The sequence below is a fragment of the Perognathus longimembris genome, chromosome 22, assembly GCF_023159225.1.
Source record: "Perognathus longimembris pacificus isolate PPM17 chromosome 22, ASM2315922v1, whole genome shotgun sequence".
Classification (NCBI taxonomy): Eukaryota; Metazoa; Chordata; class Mammalia; order Rodentia; family Heteromyidae; genus Perognathus; species Perognathus longimembris.
In genome coordinates, this window is record NC_063182.1 from 36519332 (window position 1) to 36534835 (window position 15504).

At 39.7% G+C, this 15504-nt stretch overlaps 1 pseudogene; it reads right to left on the reverse strand.

Moving 5' to 3' along the window:
- Positions 1–15059: 15059 nt before the first annotated feature.
- LOC125339963 lies at positions 15060–15410 on the reverse strand (annotated as a pseudogene).
- Positions 15411–15504: the final 94 nt, after the last annotated feature.

The window sequence follows — 15504 nt, forward strand, 5'->3', positions numbered from 1 at the left end:
GTTTAAAAAAAATCACACAAAGAACAGAGATATAGAAAAGTGTTACTTACAACCTTATATTTGAGAAAGTAATATCTGACACTTTTTTAAGAATCAGGAAATACATTAAAATTGCACAACTTGTCATAGTTTGCTCTGTGTGTGTGTGTTTCTGTTTGTCTGTCTGTCTCTCTCTCTCTCTCTCTTCTTTATCGCTCTCTGTTGTACTGAGGATGAACCTTGATTTGACCTTGTGAATGTTGGGCTACAGTTCTACCACTATTCATTTTTTAAACCTTGGAAACTGATTTGAAAACCCTTGGAATGACTGAATATCATCATTTCATTTCAAATTGAAGGCAAATGGAATACATTGTACCTGAGATTTTCCAGAAGTTGGACAAAGATGGAGCCATTGTGGCATAAGTTACCTTCGAATTTTCTTATCTCTCTTCTTAATGGCATCACTTACAAGTTAAGATTAACAAGTTATTTTGAAACTATGATTAGGTTGTTTATTTTTCAACATAGCTCTGACATAGAGAAAGTGATATATCTAATGGTGCACATTTGTAAAAAGTTGATGTAGCTAAAGATGATGATTATACCTTTCCCTCAAATGATAGGTAGTAAGACTGTTTTTCTGTTAATACTATTGTTTTTTGTTCTGAAAATAGGTCTCATAAGTTAAAAGTGATAGAAGAGAATGAGCATTAGAATATGTAAAATTAACTTTGGCATCTATAAGTTTTTTAACAGATCAAATGTATTAAACTCAATCTTCAAACACTAATTTTCACTGGCAATTGAACTGAGGAATGAAGTATTCCATTTTGTTTCTGTCATGGGATCAGAGCATTTCATCTTAAGAAGAGAGGAATGAATAACATATTATTTTTCAATCAAATAATTTGTTATTTCACTGATGTTATCACTTCATATATGTATAGTATAATGAGTTTATTTAAAAAGTGACTCTGCTTCTATGTTTTAAAAAACTGTCAATTAGATAGAAAATTAAAACTATGTAAACCTTTTTATTAAAAATTGGCCATCTCTATGTGTAAAACATCAAGTAGATGGAAAAACAAACTACCCCCACAAACTTAACAACATAAGCAAACTAGCAAATGCCACTTATCTGGCATGATCAGCATGTGATAAATATGATCAAAGTAGCAAACAGTTATTCCCTGGAAAGCAAAGCCATGTGATCTGAAAACAGCAACTAAAATTAGTCATCATTTTTTTTCCAATCCAAGAGTAGATGATTGCAAGGAACCCACAGTAAGACCTGAATCAAAACCAAGGCAAATCATATGAACAACAAAAGTAAACATTGAAAAATCCTCAGGAAAAAGTTCACAGTGAGGAGAAACTTGTGGTACTAAAATCTAACTCAGGGTTTTAAACAATAAAAATAAAAGGAAAAGTCCAGCAAAGAAAAGTGAAGCAGGAAAGTCTCAAAAACTAAGTCAATATAAGTTTTAGCAATGTACAATACTAAGATAAGAGGAAGTTAAGGGACTTAAGAAACCTACTTGAGCCATATCATCTAAAAGTTCTGGGAAAACAGTTTCACATAAATAAGAACAATGGAAAAATATCTTAGTGATACCTACTACAAGAAGAAAAAGGAGAAAGGAAACAGTGAATTACTTTACCCTAGATAATAAAAATATGACAGAAACTTTTATCCATAATCAAATCCAATTGTGACCTACTAAATACAATCAAGTAGAATTTATAAATTATAAAAGTCCCTGAAACAGAAAAACAGAAGTAAAAGAAGTCATTTTAGGGATGGAGCTGGAGTCATGATTCAAGTAGTAGAGCACTTACCTGGTAAGTGTGAAGATCTGGGGTCAAGCAGGCTCAATACAAACGGTGGGCGAGGCCAGAGAGAAAATAGGGAGAGAGAAAGGAGAAAGAAGACATCGAGAGCATATAAAAGTAAAGAGCCAGCGCCAGCTGCCCACACCTGCAATTCTAGCAATTCAAGAGGCTGAGGTCTGAAGATCATGGTTCAAAGCCTACCCAGGCAGAAAAGTCCTCAAGACTATATATCCACTTAATTGAAATACAGGTGTGGAGGTGTGGCTCAAGTGGTAGAGCACCAGACATTAGCAAAAAGACCAGAAAGAATGCCAAGCCCCCCTCAACAAGTGGGCTAATGACCTAAAAAGAGACTTCTCTGAAGAGGAAATGAGAATGGCCAAGAGACACATGAAGACTTGCTCTATATCAAAATAACACTGAGATTCCACCTCACCCCAGTAAGAATGTCCATTATCAGGAAAACTAACAAGAACAAATGCTGGAGGGGATGTGGCCAAAAGGGAGCCCTACATCATTGTTGGTGGGAGTGAAAACTTGTTCAACTACTCTGGACAGCCGTATGGGGTCGAAAGTGGTATGGCAGTTCCTCAGAAGGCTAAACATAGAGCTACCCAGCAGCCCCACTTTTGGGCATCTACCCAAAAGATTACAAGCAAGACCACACTAAAGCCACCAGCACAACAGTGTTAGTCGCAGCACAATTTGTCATTGCTAAACTATGGAACCAACCCAGATGCCCCTCAGTAGACGAGTGGATCAGGAAAATGTGGTACATATACACAATGGAATTCTATGCCTCTATCAGAAAGAATGGCACTGCCCCATTCATAAGGAAATGGAAAGACTTGGAAAAAAATATATACTAAGTGAAGTGAGCCAGACCCAAAGAAACATGGACTCTATGGTCTCCCTCATGGGGAATAATTGGTATGTGCTTAGGCTAGTCACAGCAGAAGATCACAATAGCCCCAATGTCTATGCCCTTATGAACACATAAGATGATGCTAAATGAAATGAACTCCACGTTATGGAAAGAAGTGGTATATCATTGTTGTAATTATTTTCAACATGCCATGTGAAACTGTACACTTTTCTTCTCTCATATTCCCTTCCTGTGGTTTCACCCCTGCTATCACCATATCTCATCTGAGTACCCTGGATACTGTATATACGTGTATTAGAACTAGGGAAGGGAAAGGGAATAACAAAATTGAGAGACAAAGGATAAAAAGACAAACGACTCAGGGGCTGGGGATATAACCTAGTGGCAAGAGTGCCTGCCTCGGATACACGAGGCCCTAGGTTCGATTCCCCAGCACCACATATACAGAAAACGGCCAGAAGCGGCGCTGTGGCTCAAGTGGAAGAGTGCTAGCCTTGAGTGGGAAGAAGCCAGGGACAGTGCTCAGGCCCTGAGTCCAAGGCCCAGGACTGGCCAAAAAAAAAAAACAAAAAAGACAAACGACTCTAAAAGCAATATGTATAAAACCATTTGGTGTAAACCAACTGAACAACTCATGGGGGGAGAGGGAACGGGGGAGAGGGGAGGGGGGGAACAAGGGAGGAGATTAACAAGTTGAACAACAAATGTACTTACTGCCTTACATATGAAACTGTAACCCCTCTGTAACTCACTTTGACAATAAAGGAAAAATAAATAAAAATAATGTCCCTTCCAAAAAAAAAAAAAAAGCCAGGCCCTTAGGTACTTCCACAAAAGAAAAAAGGAGAAAGAAGATAACATAACTACTGAAGGCAAAAAGATAGGTATAATAAGATTTCCCAGAATATTAACATTAAACAAGATATCAGAATAAAGACAAACTAGACAACTCAAATAGGAATAATAAAACACAATGACTAGCTTAGAGACACATTCTTGTAAAATAATTTCTAGACTTGAATATATATATTTATCAATCTAGGTAAAAAAAAGAGAGAGAAAATAATGTGGAAGAGAAAAGTTCAGATTGTAATTTAATTTCCAACAGCCATGCCTTATGAAAAGAAAACTGATATATTACTCAAAGAAGCCTACAGTATTGTAGTTACAAAGGACATATGCAAACTAGTACCGACCCATAATAATTCAAAAAATATTATTCCTGTGACCCTGTCCTAGGGAAGCTTTTGTATAATCTAAATGTCTAGAGAAAACATCTAAATAAGAATCCTTAGTGAACATTATATACTTGGTTATATAACTGGCTAATTATGAAGTAAAGGGAGAAATTAAGGTGATGGCAATATATTTGACAATAAAACAAAACAATTTAAATGTGCAACAAAGGGAACCAAACAGGGTAAAGCACACCCTAATCCCAGAACTCAGCAGGCAAAAGCAGGGTGACTGCAAGTTCAAGGCTAGCCTGGACTACATAATATGACCCTGTCTTAAAACAAAAACAACAACAACAAAGAGAAAATGGGATGTTGTGATGGTTCATTGTGTCCTTCAAGCAATACTTGAGAACTCACAACGCAAGAAAGAAAATTCCAACTGATTCGAGAAGTCAAGTGACACTTCTCAAATCTTGAATTTTAAGACAAACAAGAATTACCACTTTCCTATTACTGGTTAAGGAACTTTACTTTCTTTTCCCATCCATATTTGGATTTGCTATTTGCTATTTACTATTTGCTAGGGTACTTATGAAGTTTACTTCTTTTTTGGCTTACACCCAGACTGGATTACATCTGGATTAAAGTACATGTTTTGCTGAAATATCTGCAAAAACTTGGCCAACTTGCAGGGCCTGGGCTTCACACTAATCACAAACCAGCATCTGATCGAGTACAAGTTCCGGACACCCAATCCCTTCAGTAAAATCATGTTTCAAATGAACATTGAGTCAGGAATGTGTGCGTGCCATGTAAGCGTGAACACAATGCATATAAGTTAGTACAACCTGCAAGGATCTTCTCATTTGATATTTTTATTTTATACACAAGAAAACTAAGGGCCAGGGAGGCAATCTTATTCTCCCAAAGTCACACGTTCCATCTGACTATAATTGTTTGTTTAAATGTTTATGTTACTCCATGCAGGGTCTTTTATTCATCCTGAAACCTTAAAATGCAGGACAGTATCAAATGCATCCTAAGCATTCAGTAAAGTTTTTTCTTTAATTCAATAGAACAATTCAGTTTTAGAGTATACTTTTAAGAATCACTTTCCAGGGTACATGTTATATTTTATTAGTTTAAAAAAAAATCATTAACGGGGGGAAGGGAGGAATGAGGGAGGAGGTAACAAACAGTACAAGAAATGGATCCAATGCCTAACGTATGAAAATGTTTCCTCTCTGTACATCAGTTTGACAATAAAAATTTAAAAAAAAGAATGACACACTAAAAAAAATCAATAACAATAATACATTCTTGTGATTACAAATGATGTTCTTTTGGCTTTTTTTGCCAGTCCTGGGGCTTGAACTCAGGACCCGGGCACTGTCTCTGAGCTTCTTTTGCTCAAGGCTAGCACTCTACCACTTGAGCCACAGCGCCACTTCTAGCTTTTCTGTGTATGTGGTGCTGAGGAACTGAACCCAGGGCTTCTTGTATGCTAGGCAAGCACCTTACTACTAAGCCACACTCCCAGTCCAGCATTCATTTTTTTAGTTAAGCAAACTGTGCTTTCTAGCTGGGATGTGCTTCCTAGATGGAGTTTTAAAAACTTTATCTATTGTTATTGTAAAGGTGATACACAATGCCATCCATTCGCTCACTCTCTCCAGTTTTTCCCTCTGTTACCACCCACAAGTTGCATGGTTCATTTTCAACGTAGTGCCTACTGAGTACCACTGCTGCATTTGTTCACCCTTTGTGTCACCATTTCTTTTTTTTTTTGGCCAGTCCTGGGCCTTGGACTCAGGGCCTGAGCACTGTCCCTGGCTTCCTTTTTGCTCAAGGCTAGCACTCTGCCACTTGAGCCACAGCGCCACTTCTGGCCGTTTTCTGTATATGTGGTGCTGGGGAATCGAACCCAGGGCCTCATGTATACGAGGCAAGCGCTCTCGCCACTAGGCCATATCCCCAGCCCTGTGTCACCATTTCTATCGCCCCTCTTACCTGCCCAAAGACAGATAAACAACCAAAGGAATTGGAAAAAACAACAACACAACAGCAACAAAGGTAAGCAAGGCAGACCCAAAGAAACAGCGTTGCATGGATTCCCTCATTTGTGGTAACTAGAAAGTGCTATAAATCTATAAGTTAACACACTGTATATTAAAAGAAAACAAATCCATGTGGACATGGTCCATGGTACAGGTCTGTAGGCTTCACACAGAGTGAGACCAAAGGAGGGTATTCTTAGCAGAGAGAGAACCGCATAGGTACAATACCTGTGTGCATCGAACCATATAAAATAGTATTTATCAAGATGCAATAAAATGTTGATGAATAAATCCACAAAACTCCAAAGAGAAAGAGGGTCAACTCCTCGCATTCATTGGAACGCCCGTTCTATGCTAACTGCTGTCTTACGGTGTTGTAAACTTGTGTTGAATTACGCTTAGGCAGTACTCTAGGCTTTCCACACCGTGAAACCGAAGAAGGATACTTCTGATCCTACAAAGTAATATTTACTGAAGTGAACTCTAGGAAATGGAAACAAGAGGTTTTATTCTTTGTTGTTGTTGTTTTCCACTTCTTTCTGTCTTGTTTGTTAATCTGCCTTTGGGATGGTAAAGGGGGGCGCAGAAATGGAGGGACAGAGGGTGGACAAACAGCAGCGGTCCTCACTAGACACCGTACAACTTGTGGGTGGGGACAGGAGTGAAAACTGGGAGAGAGGGAGGATGGGGGGGGACAGTAATCAAAAAGAAATGTACTCATTACCTGAATTAGGGAACTGGTAACTGTAACCCCTCTGTGCATCACCTTTATAATAACTATTTTTAAAAAGGAAAAGAAGGTGAGAAGATAGATAAAAACTGGTGCTGAGGAAGATCCACCTGGTCTCAAGGAATTCGTGTGCACCTGTGTCAGAGAGTGGTAAGTGCTGTGTAAGGATTTTTAAGGAGCATCATGCAATGGATAATTAATGACAGCTCTTTCAGATGGCTTGGGAAAGCTAGGCAGGGTAAGATTGCATAGGTCAGCATTTGTTTGTTTCTTCATCTCCATGATGCCTGAGAGAAAAGCCATTACAATCTACCTCTATAAAACATATGGGGTTTTCTTCTGAAAATAATAGGTCATTTAAAAAATTAATTGCACTATATTTTCATTGACTTCTGCTTCTGCCCTACTCTAGAGCTTCAGTCTCTTATTGATCTCGTTAGACAAGACTCTTTAGAAAAGCTGTAAATTTTTTCCTTTTCTAGTCCTTGTCAAATAATTAATGATATTTGAACAGGCTCTTACTTAAGAAGAAGAATTTACAACTGAAGAGACTGAAATACCTATCACTATGTCTAAAATAATCATCTCCTTATTTATGTAATCTTTTGAGTACCACTTTCATGTATAGGTAGAACTTTTGTGATTCCCTCATAAAAAATAAAATACAACTAGCATAAAACTTGTCTTAAGTATACAATGAATGTAAAATCCAACTAATAACAAAAAGAATAGAACAAAAATCAAACAGACTTGTTCACTACCAGTTCCCACTTGCTGCCTTGAGTTGGAGGAAGGGAGATGGCTAGATAGACTTTCAAAAGCCTTTTTAGTTACAAATATGTAGGTATGAATGTATAACACAGGAGACATAGTTGGCACTGTATTGCCCATATTGTGCAGGTGTATGCTTTGCCACAACGTTAAATGTATTTTTGAAAACTCACATAAGTAAATAGGTTCCTCTTATTCTTTTTTATGGCATGATATCCACAAAGTGGTTTTATAATTAGTTATTTTCTTGTGTGTGGGTTGCTTGCTGCAACTCACCTTTCAAACATTGTTTCACTGATGATCATATGTGTATGTTGTGCATATTTCTAAAGAATAGCAGTATTTTTGTCTTATCTATGCTTATCTGATTTGGGGAAGGGGAATCATAGAAATAGTGAGACAACAGGTGAACGAATTCCACAGTGATACTCACTAGAACTACGTTGAAAATTAACTTTAAAACTTGGAAGGGAAGGGATTGGGGGGGGAGAAAAATGAGGGAGGGGGTAACATTGACAAGAAATGTGCTCACTACCTTACTTATGTTCCTGTAACCTCTCTGTACATGGGCTTTACAATAAAATTTGGAGGAAAAAGAAAAGAACGGGGCCCTTGACGTAGGACCCTACCACAGGCCTGTCGCAGAGCAGGGGGTTGCTGGGATAATGTGATCATTTCCTCCAAAACGAGGGGGTCCTGGTTTACCTGAAAAGTCAGCTGGCCCTGATACAGGATGACAAAGTCCCGCAGTGGGATCGGGAACACTTACACAAGAATGAACACACAGTCAGAGCAGGGCCTTCCGGGGAACCGGCTCCCCCAGGAAGGCCAGAAATAGGCCACCAGGGCCAGATGTGAAGAGTCCAACAAGACCCACAAGAACAACATCACCTGTACCAATGCACTTCAGCTGGAAATCCCCCTGCAGTGAGGCTCTGTAAGCCCATGGAAGGAGCCCATGAGAAGAGCACCTGGCTAGCTGCTCTGCAGGGGCACACACCTGTTCAGTCCATTTGGACCATCCAATCACCTTCCTACTCCCTTCTCTCCCTGCCCTCACCCTGAAAGAACCAAAAACCACCTCAAGAGCAGGAATGAAGAGGTGAAAATCAAGAAGAAGCCGGGCACCGGTGGTTCACACCTGTACGCCTCGATTTTCAGGAGGCTGAGATCTGAGTGAGGATCATGGTTTGAAGCCAGGCTGGGCAGGAAAGTCTGTGAGACTCTTATCTCCAATAAACTACTCAGAAAAAGTCAGAAGTTGGTCTCTGGTTCAAGTGGTAGAGCAAAAGCAGCTCAGGGACAATGCCTAGGCTCTGAGTTCAAGCCCCAGAACTGGCAAAACAGAAAAAAAAAAAAAAAGAAAGAAAAGAAAATCCAGAAGAAATCACTACACTTCTATGAGAAAGAATGACATTGACCCATTGGTAAGGAAATGGAAGGACTTGGGAAAAATCATACTAAGTGAAAAGAGCCAGACCCAAAGAAACATGGACTCTAAGGTTTCCCTCATTGGAAATAATTGATACATGTGTAGGACAGTCCTAACAGAAGATCACAATAGCTCAAGAGCTATGCCCGTATGAACACATAGGATGATGCTAAGTGAAATGAACTCCAAATTATGGAAACAAATGGTATATCATTGTTGTTGTTATTTTCAATATACCATGTGAAATTATGCTCTTTCGTTTGTCTCTCTTTCCCATGATTTTACCCTTGATATCACTGTAACAGATTTTAGTACCCTGGATATTGTATATATGTGTAATGGAACTAGGAAAGGGAAAGGGAATACCAAAATCAAGAGATGAAGGATAAAAAGACAAACCAACGCAACATCAGTACTTACAAAACTATATGGTGTAAACCAGCTGTTGTACAACTCATGGGGAGGGAGAGGGAAATGGGGGAAATGAGGGAGGGGGTAACAAGTTAGATGAGAACTGTACTCACTGCCTTACATATGAAACTGTAACCCCTCTGTACATCACTTTGGCAATAAAGAAATGATAACAAGGGCTGAGGATATGGCCTAGTGTCAAGAGAGCTTGCCTCGTATACATGAGGCCCTGGGTTCGATTCCCCAGCACCACATATACAGAAAATGGCCAGAAGTGGCGCTGTGGCTCAAGTGACAGAGTGCTAGCCTTGAGCAAAAAGAAGCCAGGGACAGTGCTCAGGCCCTGAGTCCAAGGCCCAGGACTGGCCAAAAAAAAAAAAAAAAGAAGAAGAAGAAAAGAAATGAAAACAAGGTGCAAAATGCATATCCCTTCCCTACTGTGGGTTTCCTTCCAAACCTAAATCAGGAGAGGGCTAGGAAAGGGAAAGAAATTCAATTGGTTAAGAGAATTTGAGTTTAGATAAGAGAGCAGCTTCTGATATCTGAAAATGGCAATGTCTCTAATCCTTGAATAGGACCAGAAATCTACAGAATCTACCCAAAATAGTGCCCTGGGGGTGAAATATATATATATATGTATATATATGTGTGTATATATATATATACATATATATATGTTGAAATAAAGTTTTTTCCAGCTGGTGGTTTCCCAAGAAATAGTTAGATGGTAATGTCTAGATCTTGTACAAAAAGCTGCCTCCTCGGGCTGTCTTAAGGGAAGGAATTACCATGTTGTAAGGAGCAGCTTCCCACACTCGGAATGTGTCCTCTGTCTCTGCAAGTGAACCACCATGAGGAGAGGATTTGTCTATTTTACCCACTAAGAGGAGGATGTAGAGAGGCAGAAAACCCACGTGGTATCGTTCGTATCATATGTAATTGCCAGGGAACACTGAGGACTCTAATATTTTGTGGGTGTCGTGTGCCAGCTCTTTGCTGAGAGTTCTACACTCATTCCTCGCTTATCCTGACAATAACTCTAGAAGGTGGGTTCAAATATAAGCTCAGCGCAGAAAATAAAAGCTCCTGTCGGTCCTGCTTCATCATCCCGGGGAGTCATCTGGAAAGTCAAAGAAAAGACTAATGCAAGCAATGTCTACCCTCCCTTTTATCTATTTTTGGGTGAGGAAAGGGACTTTAGGCACCTCAAAGATAAGGAAATTGCATTCTAGATTTAATGCCCACTTCACATGTCAGGAGCAGGTACATTACAACAAAGTTACAGAATAGAGTAGGTTTTACTCACTGTCCGTTCACAGACCCCAGTTTGGGAATTTATATCAACAGTTACTGGATTGATTTTTAAATACTCACTTTGTCTATATGAAAGCTGTCAGATAGAAATTCTTGGTTTGTAGCATGATATCAAATTAACTCCAAATACGTTTCTACTGACAAGAATAAAAACTGGGACCAATGAAATGTAGATGGTTTACTGTGTTATATCTAACTTTTTAGTGTTCGTCCTAAGGAAGAGAACATAATAGGAATATGACAAACTGCCAAAAACCAGCAGTCATTGACACAGTTCCAGAAGTCACTTTAACTGTACTAGCTGAAGGAGAATATAATGTATACAAGTAAATGAATCACATGGGGAAGGAAACAGGAAGATAACCCAGTTTCCTCAGTCTTAGTTATTATGGTTCCTGAAGTCTACAAATGCATTTACTCATCACCGAAGCCACTGATTTTAATATGCAAGGCAGGGCTACATCCTGCTCTGTTCGAGTAAAGAAATGGAATTTTTCCAACTTTGTAGATTATGTATTAAGAAATCCTACTACATGAAGATTTCAGTAAATTTTGTAATAAAATTAGCCTTCTCTCTATGCCTTTGCAGAGTTCGTTTTTGGTAAATTGGAGTCATCAATCCTCTGCTGAATCAAAATCTGTTTTCTGGGTTCGTAGCACATAGGTTATATCATCATACTTTTGTCATTAAGGGTTTCAAGGTAGACAATGACAAAAATATAGCATTCAGGGGGAAAAAATCTACAGGAACTAAAGAAGTACCAGATTTCTTGAATATTTTTTAACTTCTTAGACTGTTTGGTCTTCTTGTCCCATTCCCTTATCCCACTGGATGGTTATTTGTTAAACAACTAAAATAAGAAGATCCTGTGTTTTGTTGGGTGTATAAGAAAGCAAAGGGGAAGAATGCACCTGAGTCCTCCGCGAAAGGGCAGACATCGCCACCACGCGCACCTACGAGGAGTGGGTGCTAGCTGGGCAGATGAGAGGGAGCCCAGATTCTGCTGGAAAGGAAGCCATTCAAGGAAGAATACCTGGGCCCTTGGGATACGTCTGGGCCAGCATGGAGTGATTAAGGGCAAGTCATCACAGAAGTGCCGAATGAGCAATCCAAGGACTTGGCTCTCCTTCCACCTCCCCTTTGGAGATAGTGGGGATGGGACTGTGTTTAAGCAAACAAACCCATGGCAAGCTGATTCCAGCCAAGCAGGATCAAGTTAAACAACAATGCTTTCCATGGACTTTGTAGTGGAGAATATACAAACAGAAAAACTCCTCTTTTATTCTTTCCTGTTACTGTCAGACTGCACCGGGTGCTTAAAAGCTAGTTTGGCAAAAAAGCATTGGAGGCCTTACACATGCCCATCAGTTAACTCAAAGCAGGAGAAAAGTGTGGCATCCCTGCCTACATTTTGTACTCATCATTGCTCTAAGCCAGTCTCTCTCCAGTCACCTTGGGTTCCAGAAAGGTCAGGACTGAACAACAGCATCTTTATGACAAGGACTAAAGCTACCTCTAGGGAACAATACAGTTGCCTCAGAATTAACCACCCTTCAGGCAGCTACTTATTTCTCATGACCAGTGATGACAGAGATAACAAGTCCTCCAGAACCCTCCCAAAACAAAGATGGAAATCATGATCAACCATACTTGGACTAGGATGCTTAAAAATGATGACGATCTCTCTGTACCTTGCTCTCAGTTCTTTGCCCATGTGAAGCTGAAGCCCATGTCTGCCCCCTGAAGACGGGTGAAGCGATACTGATGGTCTCTCCTCCCCTTTCTCTACATTGCACCATTACCGACCTTTTATTTGGTGTGTAGGAGCAAGTAGCCAGACCTGACATGTGAATCGCAGAAGTTTGGGGCCTAGAGATTAAAATTCCAATTTCAGGACTGTCATGCCAAGCCAAAATTTCTTTTAAGTCTGTTAAACAGAAGAGCCAAAGCCATTCTCTACAAGTTAGTGTGTTGAGCAGTCTCAAAATCAAAAGAAAACAGGTACCAGAATTGAAAAATGAATAGCAGGAAAAACAGCAACTAAATTATCACATCGCAAAATTTCATTTAAAGTAGTCTAGTAAAATAAAATTCTCTTTTCCAGGCAGCTGCCAAAGATGACAGAGGGGCAATACCCCCATAAGAGTCCTCCCAAGACTCAGCCCACAGGGGCTAAATAAAAGTGTAAATGTTTATGTAACTTGCTTACATTCAGGTATTGATATTTGGAATATCACCTGAAGACTAAAAAAAAAAAAAGCCACAATTTTAAAAGTAATGATGGTTACTTCCAAACCAACCCTAGAAGCAACAAGGATAGCACTGCAAGGAGCAATTCCACTGTCCATAAAAACAAGTCTGCTTTATGAAAATGCGTGCGCTGGAAACACACATGCATACTTTATTTCTGAAGCCATAACTCTTACGGTTCATCTGTTAGTATCTATGCTAACCCAGATCATTCCCTCTTGAATTTTGAGAAATATACTGTTAGATAAATTTTGGGTTCATTTTTTTTCTGCATCACATGTTTGCGTCAACACCAGTACTGAAAATCATATGCTAGTAATTATCTGTTCCTTATGATGTAGTTCTCGTCTGTGGCCGATTAATTCTTCTGATCTTTTTCATGAAAGCCAAACAAATCAGATTTGTGTTCATAGAAATATAATAAGAATTTTGGAAATATGTATAATTAATCCCAGATGTTCCGTTTGTTTAGATTCATAAAACTGGAAGAGAATTTCAAGAGACCACTTGGGGAGATTTTAGAAATGTGTTCTGATGTCATTTCCTAAAGTTCCACAAGGACAGATTACATGAGCAAATGGCTAGTTTGTCTCAGGCCTCAAGAGTTCTCCTTCATACGTTTTACGTAAGGTTATACAATGTTTACAGATAAAGAGAATTCTGATGCCCTCCCCATGAGGCTATTAGAAAGCAAGAGGCCGATCCCGCAGAACACTTTACACAATTCTGCCATCAAGAGAGAAAAATGATAGCTGAATTCCAGCCAATTAAAACCATTTTAAAGACCCCAGGAAACATATGAAAATAGTCACTATTATCTCCTAAATGTATTGGTGATCCAATATATAATACACAGTAAAATATGCTAAATGTCTGCTATCAGCAAGGTAGCTCTTAGAAAGTATAAATTGCTCAGTTACTCTTCAATCAGGGAATTCTTTTATTATTTGGCCTCCCAAATACATTTGCCTTGAGGAAACGGGAGAAGTGTACACTCATTTAATCCAGCTCCATGCTATTCAGATGTCCTTACTTAAATCTCTCCAAATAATCGGTTGTTCATCTAACTTTTACACCCTTTCAAAAGCAAGACTGTATAATCACATCATGCTAACATGTTTCCTTCACATAAATTGGCTCGTTCCAGTCGCTACCGAATTCATTGCAGTGACAGTAGATCTCATCGTGGCAGCAGAAAGACGTAACTGGTAAAGAAGTAAGGACTCAGGGTAGCATATAAAAAATACTGTGACTAGATCATGAAAGCTTGGTCTCCAGCACGGGACACTCATTCTCAAACCGGAGCTGGAATCACAGTCACCTGGAAGACGCAGTGAACAGACTGCTGGCTCCGTCCCCAGAGCTTCGGACCCAGGAAGTGGGATGTAAGGTAATGCCTGAAAAGCTGCATTTCTCCAAGCTTCTCCGCGATGCTGAATCTGCTGCTCTAGGACTATTTGAATAAAAGCCCTTGCCTCCAGAGGCAGAACTATCTGCAGCAGAAACAATAATTCAATCCAAAGTTTTTTCTTCCTCCTAGAAACATGATTCCCTCACCATAAAGATTACATCATGTATTTATTACATCATTTATTTCTCGCCAATTTCCCTCATCCAAGAAAACCACCCAAGAGGCAAAGGCAAGTGACCAAGTTATTGCTGCTCTGATGACAGCATCATCTCCCTAGGGGAGATTCCTAGGGGAGATTGGATCTGTAAACCAAGGATCAGACCCACTCGAGACACTTGAAGGAGGAGGGGACATCTGGTTCCTTGTTCCTCACCTATGGAGTGCACGGCCATTCCAGTAGAATCCTTGCCTGGATCTTATGAACTCAACATGGAAGGAAAGCCTAGGACAACATGGTTGATGTCTTTAAGAATTCTGATCAGAAGCACCTTGTGTATGCTTTTTGGTAAATTAATTTTTTAATATTAAAAGCCCAACAGCAGCCCAATCCTATACTGCCTTCACTGAGGTTAGCATCTCCTGTTAGAGTCACAGGTACACTTAACTGATCCTCTAAAAGAAGTATTAGAAACTTGAACACAAAAGATTTATATTGGATAGGAAAAATAATTCCTTAAGTTGTAGTCTATACCCAATTAGGCTATTAACCAGTTTTCTTTCTTTTTTGAACTTTTATTGTGCAAAGCCTTTTTATTTATCAAAAAGGTTCTTCCTTTGCTAGCTACGTATAGACCTCTTGCATCCTAAGCACATACACGCAGCTTCCTCTTCTGATTTAGCTTTCTGACCCTGGGCTGTGCCTTCCGCACTTCCATGATGAATTTCTGCTCCTCGGTCCTGTCTTGGACACGCTGGCACACATGGAACCACCCCAGGCCCTGCTGACATGGTGTTTCGCTTTAGACAATTGCATGAGGACTTTAGGTCTCACAGCACGAACCCCCCGGAGTCGGCCTGGGCACACACCGCATGCAGATTTGGGTGCTTTCCCGACCTTTTTGGTGTACAGGTAAACAATTCTGTTGCCAGGGGTTCCCTTTGTCAGAGGCTGTGTTGTAGGAAAGCTGAGGGCGGTACGTCAATCAATGAACCATTCTGATGATGTCCCTTCCACCAGCTCAAAGACATGTTTCCAAGGACTCACTGTTCACACAACCAATTGTCTATTAACCACTTTTCAACCTAAAG